This window comes from Chinchilla lanigera, unplaced genomic scaffold (genome assembly GCF_000276665.1).
Source record: "Chinchilla lanigera isolate Chin_1 unplaced genomic scaffold, ChiLan1.0 scaffold00041, whole genome shotgun sequence".
NCBI classification, from domain to species: Eukaryota; Metazoa; Chordata; class Mammalia; order Rodentia; family Chinchillidae; genus Chinchilla; species Chinchilla lanigera.
Window position 1 is genome coordinate 13,746,373 of NW_004955442.1, and position 6,922 is coordinate 13,753,294.

At 41.6% G+C, this 6,922-nt stretch overlaps 1 pseudogene; it reads left to right on the forward strand.

Moving 5' to 3' along the window:
• The first annotated feature begins 862 nt into the window (after positions 1 to 862).
• Positions 863 to 1,461, forward strand: LOC102007822 (annotated as a pseudogene).
• The last annotated feature ends 5,461 nt before the right edge of the window (positions 1,462 to 6,922 follow it).

The window sequence follows — 6,922 nt, forward strand, 5'->3', positions numbered from 1 at the left end:
AAAAAAGGACTCCACAGAACAACCTAGGGCAGAGGGAGAGACCAAGGGAAGAATGTAGACCAGGAAGGTGTGGGCACAGCTGCCCACTGGTAGTAAAATGCATGGGCTCTCCTAGGCCATGACTGGAAACCAAGAATCACCCATGAAGATGCAAACAAAATTAGTTAGAAGGTTGTAAGAGTGCTAGGAAGACTAACAAAGAGGAACCCGGATAAACAAATTAGTCAAGGAAAACTGTCCTAGAGATGACAGAAATAAAGACATCATAATCAAATTAACCATTCTTTTTTTTTTTTTGTCTTTTTTTGAGACATGGTCTCACTATGCAGTTCAGGCTGGCCTTGAACTCACAATGATCCTCCTGCCTCAGCCTCCCAAGTGCTGGGATTACACGCAGGCACCACCGTGCCCACCTTACCATTCTTTATTTTTTATTTTTTTTGGTACCAGGAATCGGACTCAGGACTTTACACTTGCCAGGCAGGCACTTGTGCTGCTGACCTATATCTGTGGGCCCCTTACCATTCTTATAGAAACAAATTTAAGCATTGTGGCACACATCTGTAATCCTAGCACTCTTAAGGGGCTGAGGTAGGCAAATCAAAGTTCTGGTCCAGCCTGGGTAATTTAATGAGACCCTTATCTCAAAATAACACCAGTCTGCTACATAGTGAGTTCAAGGCCAGCCTGAACTACATAGGGAGACCCTGTCTCAAAAAAAAATGACATGAGAATTGTGTTGCACGGCAGAAGACAATGGGGTGACTTCTATAAAGTGCTGGGAAAAACCCTGTCAATGAGAATTAATTGTATCCACCAAAAATATAATCAAAAAATTAGCTCATTCATCTCAGCCATTGATATGCCACCCAGACTGAGCAAGACCCAGGAACTTTGGGGCCATGTGAGCACAGCCACAGCCACACCTGCAAGCTGCAGAAGCATCCAGGCAGTGGCGGTAAAGGTGGTAGTACACATCTTCATAGAATCAACTTCAACAGATATCATCCAGGTCACTTTGGGGAAGTTGGTTTGCGGCATTACCACTTAGAGAGGAACAACAGCTTCTGCCTCTCAACTTTGATAAACTGTGGATATTGGTCTGTGAGAGGACACCAGGAAATGCCGCCAAAAGGAAGACTGGAACAAAGCTGGACGTTGTAGCACACGTCTATAATCCCAGCACTCAGGAGGCTGAGGCGGGAGGATTGTTGTGAGTTCGAGACCAGCCTGGGCTATGAAGTGAGCTCAAGGCCAGCCTGAACTGCATCAGGAAACCCTGTCTCAAAAAACCACTGGAATGGCTCTCACTATTGGTGTCATGTGATCGGCCTACTTCAAAGTTCTGGGGATGGCGAAGTTCCCAAAGTAGCCTATCATCATGAAGGCCAAATTCTTCAGCAGAAGGGCTGGGGATAAGATTAAAAGGGTTGGAGGGAAGCCTGTGTCCTGGTGGGTTGATGCCACACAGAGGGAGATGTGCTAAATCTAACAAATGCTTTTCAAAACAAAATAACAACAAAAATTGAAATGAAAGCAGGTAAGGAGCTTGAAAGTTGCTACTTCCATCCTTACACAAAAAAATCCTAACTGAAAGTCAGTGCTTTCTAGATCCATCAGAGAACTGAGGCACCCTGGAGACAGGCGGCAATAGAAAACCACACGTTAGCGGCTGATGCCCAGGAGAGGAGTTGAGCCAAAGTGAGGCTCAGGTGTGACTGATGACTCTATAAAGTTTGATGTGGACAAACCTGAGTATTAAAAGACATCAGGAGGATCCTTTCTTAGGGGGATCCCTAAGATCCACACACTTGTATGAGTTTTACCTCAAAGATACCAAGCTCTCATCGTGAAGACCAGAGAAAAGCTCCCTCATGCTTCCACCATGTTGGAAAATGTCTGGACCGTTCTGCTCTTGACAAAGCCTGTCCTCTCAAGGAAACCTATTTTACCAGTGGAGAGTTTACTAAACTGTTATCAGAGCCCAGTCTACCCAGGGAAAGGGAAACATCCAACTCCAATTCCTCTTTCACAGGCCCCAGGGACAGGCCTGATCACAGGACCACAGACCCCTTCTGTCGCACGAGTAAGGCTCCTTTGTAATAACTGGAATACAGCAGAAGGAAACTGCACCTCTTAGACCCTATTTGAGGAGACTAAGGAAGCCCAAAGGGGAGGAAGAAATAAGGACACAGAAAATTTTAGCTCTGACACCTACAGCTACAGCAAATAGTAAGCACAGCCCAACCCCTGGCCAGACAAACATTAAAAATTCACACTACAGGCCTATTACCCACAGTTCCTTTCAACCAGTAATAGTTCAGGTCTGGTTTAAAAAAAATACAACATATCCCCACTCGTTTTTGTAATTTCAGTAGTTGGAACAGCGTATAGGCTATGATGGTCATCACAGCAACAAACATCTTTTTAGGAGTCTGTGGGAGGTTCTGTTGCATCACCAGAGCGTGAGCCTCTCGCGTTGTCTTTTTAATGGGTCTCCACTGTAAGCTTTAAGTCAGACCTGACTCTCCCAGCCCCCAACCCGCCTGCCAGAAGAAGGCTGCAGTAAACAGGGAACTCAGCTCAGTCCTGAAGCTGTCATCGACAAGCACAGGAAAGAGATAAGATAGGACAAGGAATTTTGCAGGTCCTGCGGACATCTAGAGACACCCAAAAATTTACATGGGACAAAGGACTCTGCCTACCGAGATGCAAGAGAACTTTGACCACAGATGTTCACTGAAATCTTCCCACCTAATGTCCCCTGCCTTCTCTCCAGCCCTATAAAAGGGACACACTTCCCTTTGTTCATGGCAGACGGTCTTATCGCAATCTCTGCCCGAACCCAGGCACAGTAAATTCCATGCCATGGTGCCTGTGCATAAGCCTGGTGGTCTCTGCTGGTTTTCCCCACTTTCCTCCATATATTATGTATGTCATGGGTTTATGTATGTCATGGGTTTTGTAGCCTGCGTGGGTCTCAGTACTTGCTGTGTTGGGCTTTCCTCCAGAGAATGCTTGCTCTGGAGCGTCAGATGGTAACCATGGGGCTGGGATGTTCCGCTCTCATGGTCACATGTCCTGGGAGGGTAGCCATAATGGTGAACCCTAATCTGTTAACACACAAGCATACTCTTGACCCCATGTTATTAACTGCACTGGGATATCCACTTTCTTATTTGGATGTTCTTCTATTACAGATAGCTAAGTTAGGTAGAGATATTGTTGGCAGTCAGACAGGGCTGGGCCCTTCAGAGGTCAATACAGATGACAACTGTGGCTGGAGGTGCATTCACTGAAGGCCAGGCTTCAAGAAAAAGAACTGAAAAAAACAAAAAAAAAAAAACAAAAAAAACCAACTACTCACCCATATACCATATACTTCCCCTAAGGATGAAGAGCAGTGATGGATACTTTAAGTAGGTACCAGTCACCTTGGGGTGGAGGACCAAATCTCCTTAACTCACCCCTTCCAGGAAAGTCCATGTCTGCCCATGTGCTTGCTACATGAATTGTTTCCCCATTTGATCCCTATTTAATCAATATTACCCAAGTGACTATACTTGCTGTATACTTACTGGTTGACCAGAGTTTTGTCCTACCTCACACCCACCCTATGATTTGCCATTGGATCAATATTACCTAAGTGACTATACTTGTAATCTTATTGGTTATAGTTCTGCCCCACCTCAAACCTGCCTCATTCCTAGCTTTGCTCAATAAAACACTCTTAGAAGCAGGGTCAGTGGGCAACCCACTTTTTGGGCCCCCTTGTGTTCCTCTCAGACAGAAGCTTTCTTTATCTCAATAAATTCTTCCTTCTGGCAAGAGCAAGGTCCTGAGTTCGATCCCTGGTACAAAAAAAATAAAAATAAACATAAATAAATTCTTCCTACTTTTAATCTCTGTTGTTCCTGGCATCCATTCCTCGATTTTAGAGAACATGAACTCGGCATTTTGGACATCTAGCAGGGTGGGAGTTTCATTCCCCTATGTCACTTTTATAGGACTTGAGCCCTAGGCATACTCATCGGATTTGTCCTTTTGCCAATGGAGTTCTTGTGGGTATATTCTGCAACCACGTTTGTAAACTTCGAGGTAGCAATAGCAAGATCTAGTTGTGCATGTGGAAGTAAACATATTTCTCCTTTTTGTTTTTGTAACTGAGTTTTTAAATAAAGTTGAGTGTGTCAGCTTAAACAACTGAGCTGTAAATAATATTTCCCCTCTGAAGTATCCCTAACTGTGGTTGGGGGAGAATGGGTATAGATTCCATCTTAACTGCTTTGAGCTGAGAAGAGTCAATGTAAGGTGAGACAGACTTTATTTTAATTTATTATTAACAACCCATAATAGTGGTTAATTACTGGTATAGCTGGAAACTGCCAGAAAGAGTGAGGGATTGGAGCCCCTTCCTATATCTAGCTCATTATTATGACATTGTGTTCTTTTGTTTTTGTTTTTTGACTTTTTGAGACAGGGTCTCACTATGCAGTTCAGGATGGCCTTGAGCTCACTTTGTAGCCCAGGCTGGTCTCAAACTCACAACAATCCTCCTGCCTCAGCCTCCCAAGTGCTGGGATTGTAGGCATGTGCCACCACACCTGGCTTTGATATTATATTTTATATCATCTCTTTTGGTTATACTTTTCTGCTGGATGCTCAAAACCAAGTTAAATTGAGATCTGTATTAATAAAAATTAACCTCTTGTTATCTATCAATCCAAGTCAGTTAGGCCTCAGGATTTAACTTGGAACCATGTACAGCACCTCTAAGTTCTTCTGTCAATGCTAGCCTTCTGGATGAGTCACAGCCATTGCTTGACCAAGTTGCTTTCTGTGAAAACTTGGGAGATATTTCCCCTCTCCGTGACTCTCCTTAGGCACACCATACACTGTTGATCTTCATCCTCTGTGGTCCAACAACCTTCTTGATCAGGAGGTCAGGGATTCACCAAGTTATAGGATGTCACAGCAAAGGTTCCCTCCTGTCCTGGGTGCTTGTTGACCTTGGAGGGCCAGGGCCAAAATATTGGCTGTCCTCTTAGCCCATCTCTCTTTCTACTTTTGGCCTCTAAACTTTAGTTGTTGAACATCCAGAAGAGAAGGCTAATGACATTATATCATAGTGTGAGCAGTGAGCTTAATTATTATAATTTTATCTGAATATCAAGCATTTTGAAATATAAAGTATAGCCAGAGATCTGTTATTTCTTACTAACCACTGATGTTCTAGTTGAATCCCTGTAGAGTGTTCACAGACAACAGTTATATAGTTTTACAGAGAAAAATTAAGATAGAAAGCTATACATAATATTGTAGCATAACACTCATGATGACATTTTTGTAACACACTTAAATCTCCATCTTGGTATGGAATAGCCTGTTTAGTCAATCATCTCTATCTAGAATATAAGAATCTTTTATCTAACTTGTTCTTTAATGGGATGTCACTGAAGAAATTTGAGACACTGTCTGGACTGTTTAATACCTAAGCATCTCTAAGTACAATGGCATGTATACAGCATACATATCACAAAAATTTTTGTTAAAAAATTATCATTTGACTGATGACCTCATATTGGCTTAACCTAAACCTCTTATCACAAGTAGCTCAAGCACAAGAGACAGGCAGATGTCGGAATCTGAGAGAAAATGTTATCAGCATAAACAATCCCAGTTTTACATTTCAAAAGATCTGAAGGCATGAATACATTTAATACACCATGAGATTAGCAATAATAAATTGTCATAGCCATATGAAAACTTTTGTTTAACTTAGTTTTATACCAAGAATATCTTTTAATCAGAAAACCTTATTGTCATATTTTTATTTTGCTTTGCTTTGTTTTGTTTTTTGTATTTTTGAGACAGGGACTTGCTATGGAGTTCAGGCTGGCCTTGAGCTCACTTTGTAGTCCAGGCTGGTCTTGAACTCACAATGGTCCTCCTACCTCAGCCTCCTGAGTACTGGGATTACAGGCGTGTGCCACCATGCCCGGTTTTTTGTCTTATTTTTAGAAAACTTAACATTTTGATGATGACCAATGTAAACATATCACAATAATATATTTTGAACAACATTTATTAGAGCATCTCCCATAAGGCTATGTAGATTATTGGGGCTCCCCATTAATGAAAAAAGGCTAGAATATGATTTTTTTCCAGGCACTTTCACCTTTATTCACCAAAGGAAGTGCTGTCCGATAGTTCCCCCTAGCCTAAGGGATTTGTTTAATTATCTTAATAAATTTTCATGACCTAAGAGAACCAGATCATAACACTTAACACATTATTTTGACCAATGAAAGATACTCGAGTCATTGTACACAGACAACAATATGCATTACATTCATAAAACCAATTTTAACCTCATTTTTACCAGTTGGCAACTTGGATGGAAACATATTTTTCTGTTTTGTTTGGTTTGGTACCAAGAATTGAACTCAGGACCTTGTGTTTGCCAGGCGGGTGCTGTGTTACTAAGCTATATTCCCAGCCCTAGAAGCGTGTTTTTAATTTTTGATGACATTTACCCATAAGCTGACTTTAAATTACAGACAAGTGTTTCAAAAATCCAAAATTGCAAAAGAAAAAGAAAAAAATTATTTTTTGAGCTCAAATATAACAGCTGTTTACAGATTAGATAGACAAACACATATAAGATAATTTGTTTATGAAATCAGAAGATTGCACTCAAATATATTTGGTCAATTTGATTTTTTTGTTTGTTTTTGTTTTTCTTCCAGTACTGGGAATCAAACTCACAACCTTTCACTTGCCAGGCAGGCGCTCTGCCACTGAGCTAAATTCCCAGCCCTGATTTTTCTTTCTTTTGGCAGCAGAAATTGAAGCCAGGACTGTGTGCTTGCCAGGCACTATACCACTGAGCTATATCCCTGGCCTACCAATTTGATTTATG